This window comes from Scyliorhinus torazame, chromosome 1 (assembly GCF_047496885.1).
Source record: "Scyliorhinus torazame isolate Kashiwa2021f chromosome 1, sScyTor2.1, whole genome shotgun sequence".
In the NCBI taxonomy this organism is placed as follows: domain Eukaryota; kingdom Metazoa; phylum Chordata; class Chondrichthyes; order Carcharhiniformes; family Scyliorhinidae; genus Scyliorhinus; species Scyliorhinus torazame.
Window position 1 is genome coordinate 354505796 of NC_092707.1, and position 16810 is coordinate 354522605.

Here is a 16810-nt window from a genome sequence, read left to right on the forward strand (position 1 = left end):
CGGTATCCTTATGTCCTGGTGATCGATTTTTTTTCTCCTAAATCTGCAATCAAAAAGAATGCCATCCCAAATATGCATCTTTAAACACTAAAGACAGGTTTGTCCCCTTATTTTCTGTAATTAATTCTACCAGTATCATTTTCGTCAAAAATAAGAGCTTCAGAAATTAGGCAATGTTGCTGAAATTATCTAGCTAGTTCATTTCCTAACACATCCTCCAAATAAAGAGGTTGTTGCATGGTAGGTTTATAGATTTATTACACTTGAATGTAAACAATTCAATTAGCTTGTTGCACAGAAATGTAATGAATATAGCTACAAAATTATTCACAAATTCTGCTTTAGCGTTATATGGGCCCATAAACAATACCAGATGCTGAACTGTGTTACAGCACCACCAAGTGGTTTCCCGCTATATATAATGGGCTGGATTCTCCCAACATGGGGCTATGTCCCCATGCCAGCGTAAAAATGCTGGCGTGGGACTCCCCAGTTTCCTGAACAAAATAAAAGTCGATTAATTTACCTTCAGGGGGCTATCAGGGTCCCGGAGTGATTCACGCAGCTTCGGCTGCGGATACGGGCCCCCGCATTTCCGGGTCCGCGCATGCGCACGGCTGCGGCCTCACCGAGCGCCATGGCAGACTCAGGCAGCGGAGGCAGCTCCGTAATATAGGTCCCCCCCGATCAGTTGCGCACCCCTTCATCGGACCGGCACGATAAGCTCACCCCCCCGACCCTCCTGCCACCACCAGGGCGGCCGCAGACTGCGTCCGCAACCACCACGCGAGTGTCCCGACGAGCATGTTAGTTCCACGCCATTTGGAACTCAGCCGGTCGGGAGCAGAGTATTACTGGGTGGGCCTCTGGCAATGGGCCCCCCCCGGCGTAATTCGCAGACGCGCGGATATTCGGGGCCCGGAGAATCACCAGGGTGGCGCCAGGCCCGATTCCGCCGGGAAAGTTGGTTCTCCGCCCCCGGTCCAAACCCGATTTCAGCACGGGGCTGCGGAGAATCCAGCCCAATATATAAAATTGAATTCTAAATGGGTTCCTGAAAGATGAGCAAAAGGTTATAATGATATATGAAATGCATATTCCAAAGAAGAACTTGCTTTTCACATAAAGTAATATATTCCTGGGGCACAAATGAATGCAAGCTGGAATCTATGTAACAATTGAAGATCCAGAGCACACATTAATTCTCAAATGCACCACCAGATGGAGCATCACCAAGAAATAAAATGGGCTTTCTCAAAACCAATCCAAAGGTAGTTATCTCTGCAAGGCCATCCCATTCATCTAGAATTTTCCTCTTATTGGATGGGAGTTGTGAATATAACAGGACACACTTTTTAAAATTGATTCTCGCAAAAAACTTAGAAACTGAAGGATGAAAAGGTATCTTGTAATATACTGTTTCACAGATATGACACAATGGTTGTATAGCACCAGTCATCAACATGTTGTCCACAAGCTTGATCAGTCTTGTCAGCAGCACAATGCTCTGCTCCCTGGAGGGGATCAGTTCTCTCTTGTCCAGGTTGCCTCTTTTGGTCCTTTGCATTGCATGCACACTGTGCACCAGTTCCTTACTAGCCCAAGCCTGAACGCTACCCAGATCTTGTTGCATGCATGCATGGATTTCTGCATTATCTGAAGAGTTACAAATGGAACTGAACTGAACAGTGTGCAATCGACAGCAATCTTCCACACTCTTTATCTTAACCGAATGTCGTTGCAGAAACAGAAGATGGTTAATTTGAGAACCCCTGCAGCGATGTCCTGAAATGGAGATGATTGGACTCCAGCTATTACAGCCAACTTCCATTCTACTAGGTATGAATCCAGCCAGTGGCGTTCCCTCACCAACCCCTTACCCCATCCCTTCTTGATATCCAATTACTTCAATTTTTCAAAGCCTCCTTGATCCTGCTTGACTGCTTAATAACCTCCTTACCTTGCAGGTCAGCTGGGAGCGGGAGAGAGAGAGAGCCGGGACTTTGGAAACAGCGCGGGAGATTGAAAAAGCGCGGGAGCTGCGAGGCAGAGCGGACAGTTTAAAAGGTCACGGCCTGGGTGAAGTAAGTACTGCTTAACAACCTCCTTACCTTGCCGGTCAGCTGGGAGCAAGAGAGAGAGAGAGCCGGGACTTTGGAAACAGCGCGGGAGATTGAAAAAGCGGGGGAGCTGCGAGGCAGAGCGGACAGTTTAAAAGGTCGCGGCCTGGGCGAGGTAAGTACTGCTTAACAACTTCCTTACCTTGCAGGTCAGCTGTTAAGTTTCGGGAGATCAGTTTCAGGAGCAGGCCTATTGGCTGACTGTAAATCAGGAAGGATACAAAGGGTGTGGCTTAAGTGCCTTTAGAAATGGAGTGCTGGAGGCAAACAGAGTGTATCTGAGTTTGGGTAAGGCTGAGTTCGGATAAGAGGTGAGTGAGGGCTGTGTTTTTTGGTGTTTGGGGGTGAGTTTCCAAAAAAAAAAAAAAAAAAATGCAATTAATTAAGTAAATTAATTAACTAGTTAAGGGAATTTGGTGCTCATCTTAAGGAGGTGCAGAGAAGCAGACCTGTGAAGGAGTCTCGGGAGCAATTACATCACAGCCAGCAGGTAAGTGATTGGCTTGTGACTGGTAAGTGATTTCTCTCTCTTTGACTTTCTCTTAGCTGTGTAGTGTAGTTCAAATTTAACTTCAGGTTTAAGTCATGGCAGGAGAGCTCACACCCATGTCATGCTCCTCTTGTGAGATGTGGCAAGTCAGAGACCCTTCTGGTGTCCCTGACTCCTTCATCTGCAAGAAGTGTGTCCAACTGCAGCTCCTGTTAGACCGCTTGACGGCTCTGGAGCTGCGGATGGATTCACTTTGGAGCATCCGCGATGCTGAGGAAGTTGTGGACAGCACATTCAGTGAGTTGGTCACACCGCAGATTAATATTACTGAGGCAGATAGGGAATGGGTGACCAACAGACAGAGGAAGAGTAGGAAGGCAGTGCAGGGATCCGCTGCGGTCATCTCCCTCCAAAACAGATTTACCGTTTTGGAAACTGTTGGGGGAGATGGCTCACCAGGGGAACGTGGCAGCAGCCAGGTTCATGGCACCGTGGCTGGCTCTGCTGCACAGAAGGGCGGGAAAAAGAGTGGCAGAGCTATAGTGATAGGGGATTCAATTGTATGGGGAATAGACAGGCGTTTCTGCGGACGCAAACGAGAATCCAGGTTGGTATGTTGCCTCCCTGGTGCAAGGGTCAAGGATGTCTCGGAGCGGCTGCAGGGCATTTTGGAGGGAGAGGGTGAACAGCCAGCTGTCGTGGTGCATATAGGCACCAACGATATAGGTAAAAAACTGGATGAGGTCCTACAAGCTGAATTTAGGGAGTTAGGAGTTAAACTAAAAAGTAGGGCCTCAAAGGTAGTAATCTCAGGATTGCTACCAGTGCCACGTGATAGTCAGAGTAGGAATGACAGGATAGCTAGGATGAATACGTGGCTTGAGAGATGGTGCAAGAGGGAGGGTTTCAAATTCCTGGGACATTGGGACCGGTTCTGGGGGAGGTGGGACCTGTACAAATCGGACGGTCTGCATCTGGGTGGGACCGGAACCAATGTTCTCGGGGGTGTGTTTGCTAGTGCAGTTGGGGAGGGTTTAAACTAATGTGGCAGGGGGATGGGAACCGATGTAGGAAGTCAGTGGGGACGGAAACAAAAGGCAGGAAGGGAGAGTGTGTAAAGCATGACCAGAGAAAGCAGGGCAGAGAGCAAGGAAAGTCTACATTAAACTGCATTTATTTCAATGCAAGGGGCCTGACGGGCAAAGCGGATGAACTCAGGGCATGGATGGGCACATGGGACTGGGATATTATAGCTATGACTGAAACATGGCTAAGGGAGGGGCAGGACTGGCAGCTCAATGTTCCGGGGTACAGATGCTATAGAAAGGATAGAACAGGAGGTAAGAGAGGAGGGGGAGTGGCGTTTTTGATTAGGGAGAACATTACGGCAGTACTTAGAGGGGATATATCCGAGGGTTCGCCCAATGAGTCTATATGGGTGGAACTGAAAAATAAGAAGGGAGAGATCACCTTGATAGGACTGTACTACAGGCCCCCAAATAGTCAGCGGGAAATTGAGGAGCAAATATGTAAGGAGATTACAGATAGCTGCAAGAAAAATAGGGTGGTAATAGTAGGGGACTTTAACTTTCCCAACATTGACTGGGACAGCCATAGCATTAGGGGCTTGGATGGAGGGAAATTTGTTGAGTGTATTCAGGAGGAATTTCTCATTCAGTATGTGGATGGACCGACTAGAGAGGGGGCAAAACTTGACCTCGTCTTGGGAAATAAGGAAGGGCAAGTGACAGAAGTGTTAGTGAGGGATCACTTTGGGACAAGTGACCATAACTCCATTAGTTTTAAGATAGCTATGGAGAATGATAGGTCTGGCCCAAGAGTTAAAATTCTTAATTGGGGCAAGGCCAATTTTGATGGTATCAGACAGGAACTTGCAGAGGTAGATTGGGGGAGACTGTTGGCAGGCAAAGGGACGGCTGGTAAATGGGAGGCTTTTAAAAATGTGTTAACCAGGGTGCAGGGTAAGCACATTCCCTTTAGAGTGAAGGGCAAGGCTGGTAGAAGTAGGGAACCCTGGATGACTCGAATTATTGAGACTCTGGTCAAAAAGAAGAAGGAGGCATATGACGTACATAAACAACTGGGATCAAGTGGATCCCTTGAAGTGTATAGAGATTGTCGAAATAGAGTTAAGAGGGAAATCAGGAGGGCAAAAAGGGGACATGAAATTGCTTTGGCAAATAATGCAAAGGAGAATCCAAAGAGATTCTACAGATACATAAAGGGGAAAAGAGTAACTAGGGACAGAGTAGGGCCTCTTAAGGATCAACAAGGACATCTATGTGCAGAGCCACAAGAGTTGGGTGAGATCCTGAATGAATATTTCTCATCGGTATTCACGGTGGAGAAAGGCATGGATGTTAGGAAACTAAGGGAAAGAGTGATGTCTTGAGAAGTGTGCATATTACAGAGGAGGAGGTGCTAGAAGTCTTAAAGCGCATCAAGGTAGATAAATCCCCGGGACCTGATGAAATGTATCCCAGGATGTTGTGGGAGGCTAGGGAGGAAATTGCGGGTCCCCTAACAGAGATATTTGAATCATCGGCAGCCACAGGTGAGGTGCCTGAAGATTGGAGAGTGGCGAATGTTGTGCCCTTGTTTAAGAAGGGCAGCAGGGAAAAGCCTGGGAACTACAGACCGGCGAGCCTAACGTCTGTAGTAGGTAAGTTGCTAGAAGGTATTCTGAGAGACAGGATCTACAAGCATTTAGAGAGACAAGGACTGATTCGGGGCAGTCAGCATGGCTTTGTGCGTGGAAAATCATGTCTCACAAATTTGATTGAGTTTTTTGAGGGGGTGACCAAGAAGGTAGATGAGGGCAGTGCAGTAGACGTTGTCTACATGGACTTTAGCAAAGCCTTTGACAAGGTACCGCATGGTAGGTTGTTGCAGAAGGTGAAAGCTCACAGGATCCAGGGTGAGGTTGCCAATTGGATTCAAAATTGGCTGGACGACAGAAGACAGAGGGTGGTTGTAGAGGGTTGTTTTTCAAACTGGAGGCCTGTGACCAGTGGTGTGCCTCAGGGATCAGTGCTGGGTCCACTGTTATTTGTGATTTATATTAATGATTTGGATGAGAATTTAGGAGGCATAGTAAGTTTGCAGATGACACCAAGATTGGTGGCATAGTGGATAGTGAAGAAGGTTATCTAGGATTGCAACGGGATCTCGATCAATTAGGCCAGTGGGCCGATGAATGGCAGATGGAGTTTAATTTAGATAAATGTGAGGTGATGCATTTTGGCAGATCGAATCAGGCCAGTACCTACTCAGTTAATGGTATGGCGTTGGGGAGAGTTATAGAACAAAAAGATCTAGGAGTACAGGTTCATAGCTCCTTGAAGGTGGAGTCGCAGGTGGACAGGGTGGTGAAGAAGGCATTCGGCATGCTTGGTTTCATTGGTCAGAACATTGAATACAGGAGTTGGGACGTCTTGTTGAAGTTGTACAAGACATTGGTACGGCCACACTTGGAATACTGTGTGCAGTTCTGGTCACCCTATTATAGAAAGGATATTATTAAACTAGAAAGAGTGCAGAAAAGATTTACTAGGATGTTGCCGGGACTTGATGGTTTGAGTTATAAGGAGATGCTGGATAGACTGGGACTTTTTTCCCTGGAGCGTAGGAGGCTTAGGGGTGATCTTATAGAGGTCTATAAAATAATGAGGGGCATAGATAAGGTAGATAGTCAACATCTTTCCCCAAAGGTAGGGGAGTCTAAAACTAGAGGGCATTGGTTTAAGGTGAGAGGGGAGAGTTTCAGAAGGGCCCAGAGGGGCAATTTCTTCACTCAGAGGGTAGTGAGTGTCTGGAATGGGCTGCCAGAGGTAGTAGTAGAGGCGGGTACAATTGTGTCTTTTAAAAAGCATTTAGATAGTTACATGGGTAAGATGGGTATAGAGGGTTATGGGCCAAGTGCGGGCAACTGGGACTAGCTTAATGGTAAAAACTGGGCAGCATGGACTGGTTGGGCCGAAGGGCCTGTTTCCATGCTGTAAACTTCTATGATTCTATGATCCAATGCTATCTCAATGTCAAGCATTGCTCGATAGGACTGCCAAAAACCTCTTCAATCATTTTGCTTCTGACCGAAAGTAGGTTGTTGGGACACTAATTGACCAGATTGGATTTAAGGACACGACATCAGTGGGCAATTTTCCACATTGTCGTGTAGGTTATCAGTGTTGTAGTTGTACTGGAATAGCTTGGCTAAAAATGCAGCCAGTTCGAGAGCATAAGTCTTCAGCAGCACAGGCAGGATGTTGTCAAGGCCGATAACCTTTGTTGCACCCAATGTGCTCAGCGGTTTCTTGCCATCACATGCAGTGAATTAAATTGACTGAAGTCTGGCATCTGTTGTGGTGGGGAGCTCAGAAGGAGACAAAAATTAAACTCCCACTTGATACTCTCGGCTGAGGATAATTGCAAATACTTCAGCCTTGACTCCTCCATTCATGTGTTGAGCTCTGCCATCATGAAGGATAAGGATGTTTATTGGGTCCTCCTCCTCCCAATGGTTTTATTGTCTACTACCATTCACAACTAGATGTGGCAGGACTGCAGACCTTTAATCTGACCCACTGATTGTAGGATTGCTTGGCTCTGTCTGCGGCATGCCGCTGCATCTTTCTAATGTGCATGCTGCGTTGCAGCTTCACCAGATAGGCATTTTGTTTTTAGGTGCACCTGGTGCTGCTACTGACACACGCTCCTACACCTCATTGAATTGGTGGTCCATTTTGGAGCTGTTAGATCTCTCCCATTTTCTTTGGTTGGGAGGTCTAGATGCAGAGGGCAGTCTCAGAATAAGAGGTAGCCATTTAGGACTAAGATGAGGAAGAATTTCCTCATTCAGAAGGTGGTGAATCTTCGGAAGTCTCTATCCCAAGCTGTAGAGCCTCAGTCATTGAGTATGTTTAAAGTAGAGGTCGATAGTTGTCTATATGCCAATGACAGCAAGGGATACGGGACAGGTGCACAAGCTCACATTGAGGTAGAAGACCAGCCATGATCCAGTTAAATGGCAGAGCGGTCTCAAGGGCCTACTCCCACTCCTATGCTCTGAATCTATTCCGCTTAGCGCAGTGGTAGTGTCACACAACACAATGGAGAATGTCCTCAGTGGTAGTCATTCTTACCAATAGTGTCATCTGTGACAGGCAGCTTAAACCTGATGAGAGTTAACTCGAAAAGGTTTTTCCTTCACATTGGGCTGGATTCTCTGATCCCCGACGACAAAATCGGGGGTGGTGTCGCTTTCACGGTGCTCCAGCCCCTGAAAAGCGGTGTAATCTAGGAGTACGCCATACGTTGTATCCATGGCCTCAGGCTATTGCCTGAGGCCCACCACGCGATGCTCCATCCCTGACCGGCCGAGTTCTCAACGGCATGGGACTCTCATGGTCTCATCCATCGGGAACTCAGCGTGGCGGCTGCGGACTCAGTCCAGCGCCACCACAGGGGGAGGGCCAATCCGCGGGCAGCGAGGGAATTATTCGGGGCTGGGGCACTTTGGGGGGGGCGGTTCGGGGCGCTCGAGCCGGCTGAAGGGGGGGGGGGTACTTTTGCGGGCCGGGTCAGCGGGCTGCGTCCACCATGAAGCACGGCGCAGCCGCTGCAGGCCGCCGCTGTGCACGCGCGCAGCCACGGACCCAGCAATCCTCCAGGTCATATCGGCAGCTAGAGCTGGGAGCTCTACGCTGCCTGGCTGCTAGGAGCCCCCCAGAGCAGGGAAACGGTGGCCGTTTTGTGCCAGTGTTCCTGGCGTAAAAGACTACCGTTTTCACGCCGGCGTGGCGATTTTAGTCACCCAAAAGGAGAATCCAGCCTACTATCGCTATCACACACTATCTCTCTCACACACTGGGCAGGTTTCTCTGTTCTGGAGAAAAGCGAGGAGAGTAGTGTGAAACTTCAAAACAGAAAGATTGATGGAATGGGAAGACAGGTGAAATTTAATGCAGAGAAATGTGAAGTGATTCATTCTGGTAGTGTAGCCACTTAAAATGGCCAACTCCCGATTCAAAATGGCGAACGGCAAAGGCTGATGGGAAAGTCAGCCAACAAGACAAAAACGATCAGCTGCAGGTTGGCTGTGTATTTACCTCTGGAAAGGCCAGACAAGATCGATACCAGCAACCATCAGCATAACAAAAAAACAGCCACCTGCATACTAATGAGCAATCCCCAGGAACAATAAGCAACATTTAGACACACAAATCAGACTCTTCGGCGCCAGCAGGAGCCTACACAAAAGGAGGTGAACGAGCACCTCAAGACCGCCCATCGATCAGGGAACCGCTCCAGCATTGGAGAAAATCGAACAAAGTGATAGGGACAAAGTCCAATCACTTGGGACCAGGTACAGGGTCCGCCCCGAAAGGCGGGAAGCCCCTGGGGACTATAAGAATTGAGCCCCAAGTTCAAATCGCTCTCTCTTCACTCTACAGCAGCTCCTCTTCGGCTCTTCTTCCTGCCCGGGTCACCCAACAACAACGAACCAATATTGACCGTGACCGGAGCAGTGAAGATCGAACCCGTAAGTTTTAATTCAACGCTCGCTACGAGATAGGCCCTCCTAGCTACCAATCTGTACCAACTTCGAATCCCGCAGGCTCCAATCCGAACGAAAGGCCATTTGTTTCCCTGACCTGGTGGGCCAGTTCCAAGTTAAGTAGAGGCCTGTTAGTTGTAGAAGTAGCTTAGACGTAGAATTTGTGCATGAGTAGCGATTACTGTGTATAATAAATGTGCTTTGATTTAAATCTCACTAATCGGTGTATTGGATTATTGATCATTACTCGGACTTGAACCACGTGGCGGTATCATAAAGATACCTGGCGACTCAAGAGCAAAGGTAATAAAACAGAGCAATTGAACTAAGGCAAAGTTAGCAACAGTAGGAAGAACAAGGAGAGACTACAAAAATAAGGGCACAATTCTAAATGAGGTCCAGTAGTAGAGGGACCCGAGGGTATATGGGCACAAATCACTGACGGTTGCAGGACAAATTGAGAAAATGGTTTTAAAAAATGTGTACAGGAGCCTGGGCTTTATAAATAGGGGCACAGAGTACATAAGCAAGGACATTATAGATTAAATCTGTATAGATACTGGTTCTGCTTCAACTGGATAGTCCAGTTCTAGACACTGCACTTTAATTAATTGATAATCTTTGTCACAAGTAGACTTAGATTAACACTGCAATGAAGTTACTGTGAAAGTCCCCTGGTCACTACATTCCGGCACCTGTTCGGGTACACGGAGGGAGAATTCAGAATGTCCAAATAACCAAACAGGTAATTTGGGACTTGTGGGATGAAACGGGAGCACCCGGAGGAAACCCACGCAGACACAGGGAGAACGTGCAGACCAAGCCGGGAATCGAGCCTGGGACCCTGGCGCTGTGAAGCAACAGTACTAACCACTGTGCTACCGTGCTGCCCAAAAACTCAAATTACACCATCTGCTCTGGTGGGAACGGAACCAGGGTCACCAGAGCAGTACACTGGGTCCTTGGAGAATTAGTTCAGTGACAGTACCACTACACCACTACCAGGATGTGACGGAGTTAGCGAGGGTGCAAAAAAAACAAAAACATTTAAGACAATAGTTCTCGGGACGGGAACATCAGTAACATAGATTGGAAGCTCTTCTCCTTGAAGAGGTAGTTCAGAGGAGATTTGATCGAGATATTCAAAATCATGAGGGGTCTGGACAGAGTAAATAGGGAGAAGATATTCCCATTGGAGGGAGGACTGAGAAATAGGGGGCACAGATTTCTGTTGATTGGCAAAAGAAGCAAGGGCAACATGAGAAAAAATTCTTAATGCCATCAAGTGGTTAGGGTCTGGAATGCATGTCCTGTCAGTTTGGTGGAAGCAGATTCAATTGTGGCTTTTAAAAGAGAATTGGACCATTATCTGAAGAGGATTAATTAGTAGAGCGACAGGGAAAATTCAAGGGAATGACACAAAGTGAATCGTTCAAGCAGAGAGCCAGTGTAGACATGATGGCATAATGGCCTAATTCTGAGCTGTAACCATTCCATGAGCTGGCCTCCAGACGTTCAAGCGGGGGCTACGCAGTAGACTTTGGGCTCCATGGACACGAGATTGGCTCAGTCTTGTTCACCTATCGAACCACGCCACCTGCAGTAATGGGAGTCGCTCTGGCGGAGCTGCTAATGGATCAGTGGCTCCGTACCTGCCTGAGTTTGTTATTCTCAGATATCGGGGAAAATGTGCACCAAGCCCAGGAACAGCAGGTACATCGCCTTGCTCCACATCCTCCGCCCAGTCAATTTTCTCCGGGGGTACACGGTGTTCATCTGAAAGTTTGCCATCGGTCTCCTCTGGCTTTCAGGGACTGTTCTCTCCAGACTGGTCCGGTCTTCTACCGGGTCCATGTAAGCAACCTACAATAACGGCGCCATTTGAATCACCTTCGGTTACAAAGATCCCCTCTTTGCCCAGTTCCTGACATGTGCCCCATCCTGGAGGATCTGGTCTCGCAATCCAACAGGCCCGCTGTGGCACCACATCCAGGCCTTGCTATGCATTCACAGGACATGCCCTCTTCAGATTCCGTAATGGACACACAGTCCACATCAGCCTCCGAGGTTGAATCCGGTGCACATCCGCCTCCTGCCACTATCCTACTGCAGCGCTCCAGCAGAAGGAGCCATTCCGCAGTGTGGTACTCGGACCCAGTGCCTTGGATACATGATGTTCTGCCGGAGCCAAAGAGAGTCCATTGCCCCTCCTCTCCTTCTGTTTCTCCTCTTTCTCGGTGTCTATGGTCAGTGGATGATCCTTTGGACTTGGCGGGGGGAGGGGGGCGGGGGGAAGAGAGAGATGTCGCAACCTGGATCCATATGATATATACGGCGTCAGGGATCTCATATTCCCAGAATCCTTGGGAGAATAAGTGCTTCCCTGCACTTAATTACTTCTAGTATAAAGCCGAGTGCTGTGTATCCAGGGCTCTTGAAATAAACCTATGTTATTTCACTCAACTCGGGTGTGAACTACCCCTTCTTGCAAAGTATATCCAGAGCAAGAATAAGTAACTGGAGGGAAAGCCAACTTTAATAGGGTACGAGTGGCGTGAGAGCAGCTGGTTAGTCAGTTTCAGCGGGAGCATTGCGGAAGGAGGGTGCTGGGAGGTAAGTCAACCTTTAAAAGCACTTCTCTTTGCAGGGGCAGGCCAGTCGATTTCGGTGGCGTGAGAGCAGCTGGTTAGTCAGTTTCAGCGGGAGCATTGCGGAAGGAGGGTGCTGGGAGGTAAGTCAACCTTTAAAAGCACTTCTCTTTGCAGGGGCAGGCCAGTCGATTTCGGTGGCGTGAGAGCAGCTGGTTAGTCAGTTTCAGCGGGAGCATTGCGGAAGGAGGGTGCTGGGAGGTAAGTCAACCTTTAAAAGCACTTCTCTTTGCAGGGGCAGGCCAGTCGATTTCGGTGGCGTGAGAGCAGCTGGTTAGTCAGTTTCAGCGGGAGCATTGCGGAAGGAGGGTGCTGGGAGGTAAGTCAACCTTTAAAAGCACTTCTCTTTGCAGGGGCAGGCCAGTCGATTTCGGTGGCGTGAGAGCAGCTGGTTAGTCAGTTTCAGCGGGAGCATTGCGGAAGGAGGGTGCTGGGAGGTAAGTCAACCTTTAAAAGCACTTCTCTTTGCAGGGGCAGGCCAGTCGATTTCGGTGGCGTGAGAGCAGCTGGTTAGTCAGTTTCAGCGGGAGCATTGCGGAAGGAGGGTGCTGGGAGGTAAGTCAACCTTTAAAAGCACTTCTCTTTGCAGGGGCAGGCCAGTCGATTTCGGTGGCGTGAGAGCAGCTGGTTAGTCAGTTTCAGCGGGAGCATTGCGGAAGGAGGGTGCTGGGAGGTAAGTCAACCTTTAAAAGCACTTCTCTTTGCAGGGGCAGGCCAGTCGATTTCGGTGGCGTGAGAGCAGCTGGTTAGTCAGTTTCAGCGGGAGCATTGCGGAAGGAGGGTGCTGGGAGGTAAGTCAACCTTTAAAAGCACTTCTCTTTGCAGGGGCAGGCCAGTCGATTTCGGCGGCGTGAGAGCAGCTGGTGAGTGGTGAGTCAGTTTCAGCAGGAGCTGAGACTTTTTCTCTTTTCTTTAAATTAGTTTTTTAGGCGGGATCAGGAAGTCGACCCGCGGACGTCTGGGAAGACCCTCACCAATAAATTCTGGTGGAGAGGAAACCCGAGACACTACACGTGTAGTGTCTCCCACCCGCCCTCCTCCTCTAACCTAATAATAAAACCCATTGGTCTGAGGTAAGTACCATATTTTTATTATATTATTATTATTTTTTATAAAAATTTAATTTAGTTGTTAGCCAGATCTTGGTAGAAAGTTAGAGGAATGGCAGGGAAGGGAGTACAATGTTCCTCCTGCAGGATGTTTGAGGTGAGGGATGCAGTTAGTGTCCCTGCTGATTTTACCTGCAGGAAGTGCTGCCATCTCCAGCTCCTCCAAGACCGAGTTAGGGAACTGGAGCTGGAGTTGGAAGAACTTCGGATCATTCGGGAGGCAGAAGGGGTAATAGATAGCAGCTTCAGGGAATTAGTTACACCAAAGATTGGAGATAGGTGGGTAACTGTAAGAGGGACTGGGAAAAAACAGTCAGTGCAGGGATCCCCTGCGGTCGTTCCCCTGAGAAACAAGTATACCGCTTTGGATACTTGTGGGGGGGACGACTTACCAGGGGTAAGCCATGGGGTACGGGCCTCTGGCACGGAGTCTGTCCCTGTTGCTCAGAAGGGAAGGGGGGAGAGGAGCAGAGCATTAGTAATTGGGGACTCTATAGTCAGGGGCACAGATAGGAGATTTTGTGGGAGCGTGAGAGACTCACGTTTGGTATGTTGCCTCCCAGGTGCAAGGGTACGTGATGTCTCGGATCGTGTTTTCCGGGTCCTTAGGGGGAGGGGGAGCAGCCCCAAGTCGTGGTCCACATTGGCACCAACGACATAGGTAGGAAAGGGGACAAGGATGTCAGGCAGGCTTTCAGGGAGCTAGGATGGAAGCTCAGAACTAGAACAAACAGAGTTGTTATCTCTGGGTTGTTGCCCGTGCCACGTGATAGTGAGATGAGGAATAGGGAGAGAGAGCATTTAAACACTTGGCTACAGGGATGGTGCAGGCGGGAGGGTTTCAGATTTTTGGATAACTGGGGCTCTTTCTGGGGAAGGTGGGACCTCTACAGACAGGATGGTCTACATCTGAACCTGAGGGGCACAAATATCCTGGGGGGGAGATTTGTTAGAGCTCTTTGGGGGGGTTTAAACTAATGCAGCAGGGGCATGGGAACCTGGATTGTAGTTTTAGGGTAAGGGAGAATGAGAGTATAGAGGTCAGGAGCACAGATTTGACGTCGCAGGAGGGGGCCAGCGTTCAGGTAGGTGGTTTGAAGTGTGTCTACTTCAATGCCAGGAGTATACGAAACAAGGTAGGGGAACTGGCAGCGTGGGTTGGTACCTGGGACTTCGATGTTGTGGCCATTTCGGAGACATGGATAGAGCAGGGACAGGAATGGATGTTGCAGGTTCCGGGGTTTAGGTGTTTTAGTAAGCTCAGAGAAGGAGGCAAAAGAGGGGGAGGTGTGGCGCTGCTAGTCAAGAGCAGTATTACGGTGGCGGAGAGGATGCTAGATGGGGACTCTTCTTCCGAGGTAGTATTGGCTGAAGTTAGAAACAGGAAAGGAGAGGTCACCCTGTTGGGAGTTTTTTATAGGCCTCCTAATAGTTCTAGGGATGTAGAGGAAAGGATGGCGAAGATGATTCTGGATATGAGCGAAAGTAACAGGGTAGTTATTATGGGAGACTTTAACTTTCCAAATATTGAATGGAAAAGATATAGTTCGAGTACAATAGATGGGTCGTTTTTTGTACAGTGTGTGCAGGAGGGTTTCCTGAAACAATATGTTGACAGGCCAACAAGAGGCGAGGCCACGTTGGATTTGGTTTTGGGTAATGAACCAGGCCAGGTGTTGGAATTGGAGGTAGGAGAGCACTTTGGGGACAGTGACCACAATTCGGTGACGTTTACGTTAATGATGGAAAGGGATAAGTATACACCGCAGGGCAAGAGTTATAGCTGGGGGAAGGGCAATTATGATGCCATTAGACGTGACTTGGGGGGGATAAGGTGGAGAAGTAGGCTGCAAGTGTTGGGCACACTGGATAAGTGGGGCTTGTTCAAGGATCAGCTACTGCGTGTTCTTGATAAGTATGTACCGGTCAGACAGGGAGGAAGGCGTCGAGCGAGGGAACCGTGGTTTACCAGGGAAGTGGAATCTCTTGTTAAGAGGAAGAAGGAGGCCTATGTGAAGATGAAGTGTGAAGTTTCGGTTGGGGCGATGGATAGTTACAAGGTAGCGAGGAAGGATCTAAAGAGAGAGCTAAGACGAGCAAGGAGGGGACATGAGAAGTATTTGGCAGGAAGGATCAAGGAAAACCCAAAAGCTTTCTATTGGTATGTCAGGAATAAGCGAATGACTAGGGAAAGAGTAGGACCAGTCAAGGACAGGGATGGGAAATTGTGTGTGGAGTCTGAAGAGATAGGCGAGATACTAAATGAATATTTTTCGTCAGTATTCACTCAGGAAAAAGATAATGTTGTGGAGGAGAATGCTGAGTCCCAGGCTAATAGAATAGATGGCATTGAGGTACGTAGGGAAGAGGTGTTGGCAATTCTGGACAGGCTGAAAATAGATAAGTCCCCGGGACCTGATGGGATTTATCCTAGGATTCTCTGGGAGGCCAGGGAAGAGATTGCTGGACCTTTGGCTTTGATTTTTATGTCATCATTGGCTACAGGAATAGTGCCAGAGGACTGGAGGACAGCAAATGTGGTCCCTTTGTTCAAAAAGGGGAGCAGAGACAACCCCGGCAACTATAGACCGGTGAGCCTCACGTCTGTAGTGGGTAAAGTCTTGGAGGGGATTATAAGGGACAAGATTTATAATCATCTAGATAGGAATGATATGATCAGGGATAGTCAGCATGGCTTTGTGAAGGGTAGGTCATGCCTCACAAACCTTATTGAGTTCTTTGAGAAGGTGACTGAACAGGTAGACGAGGGTAGAGCAGTTGATGTGGTGTATATGGATTTCAGCAAAGCGTTTGATAAGGTTCCCCACGGTAGGCTATTGCAAAAAATACGGAGGCTGGGGATTGAGGGTGATTTAGAGATGTGGATCAGAAATTGGCTAGCTGAAAGAAGACAGAGGGTGGTGGTTGATGGGAAATGTTCAGAATGGAGTACAGTCACAAGTGGAGTACCACAAGGATCTGTTCTGGGGCCGTTGCTGTTTGTCATTTTTATCAATGACCTAGAGGAAGGCACAGAAGGGTGGGTGAGTAAATTTGCAGATGATACTAAAGTCGGTGGTGTTGTCGATAGTGTGGAAGGATGTAGCAGGTTACAGAGGGATATAGATAAGCTGCAGAGCTGGGCTGAGAGGTGGCAAATGGAGTTTAATGTAGAGAAGTGTGAGGTGATTCACTTTGGAAGGAATAACAGGAATGCAGAATATTTGGCTAATGGTAAAGTTCTTGAAAGTGTGGCTGAGCAGAGGGATCTAGGTGTCCATGTACATAGATCCCTGAAAGTTGCCACCCAGGTTGATAGGGTTGTGAAGAAGGCCTATGGAGTGTTGGCCTTTATTGGTAGAGGGATTGAGTTCCGGAGTCGAGAGGTCATGTTGCAGCTGTACAGAACTCTGGTCCGGCCGCATTTGGAGTATTGCGTACAGTTCTGGTCACCGCATTATAGGAAGGACGTGGAGGCTTTGGAGCGGGTGCAGAGGAGATTTACCAGGATGTTGCCTGGTATGGAGGGAAAATCTTATGAGGAAAGGCTGACGGACTTGAGGTTGTTTTCGTTGGAGAGAAGAAGGTTAAGAGGAGACTTAATAGAGGCATACAAAATGATCAGGGGGTTGGATAGGGTGGACAGTGAGAGCCTTCTCCCGCGGATGGATATGGCTGGCACGAGGGGACATAACTTTAAACTGAGGGGTAATAGATATAGGACAGAGGTCAGAGGTAGGTTCTTTCCGCAAAGAGTAGTGAGGCCGTGGAATGCCCTACCTGCTACAGTAGTGAACTCGCCAACATTGAGGGCATTTAAAAGTTTATTGGATAAACATATGGATGATAATGGCATAGTGTAGGTT

General features: G+C 48.4%; 1 protein-coding gene across 5 annotated transcripts in view; it reads right to left on the minus strand.

The window, feature by feature from the left end:
• The window catches only part of thada (THADA armadillo repeat containing), an 820576-nt gene that overhangs the window by 646885 nt on the left and 156881 nt on the right, over positions 1–16810 (minus strand). The window lies entirely within an intron of this gene.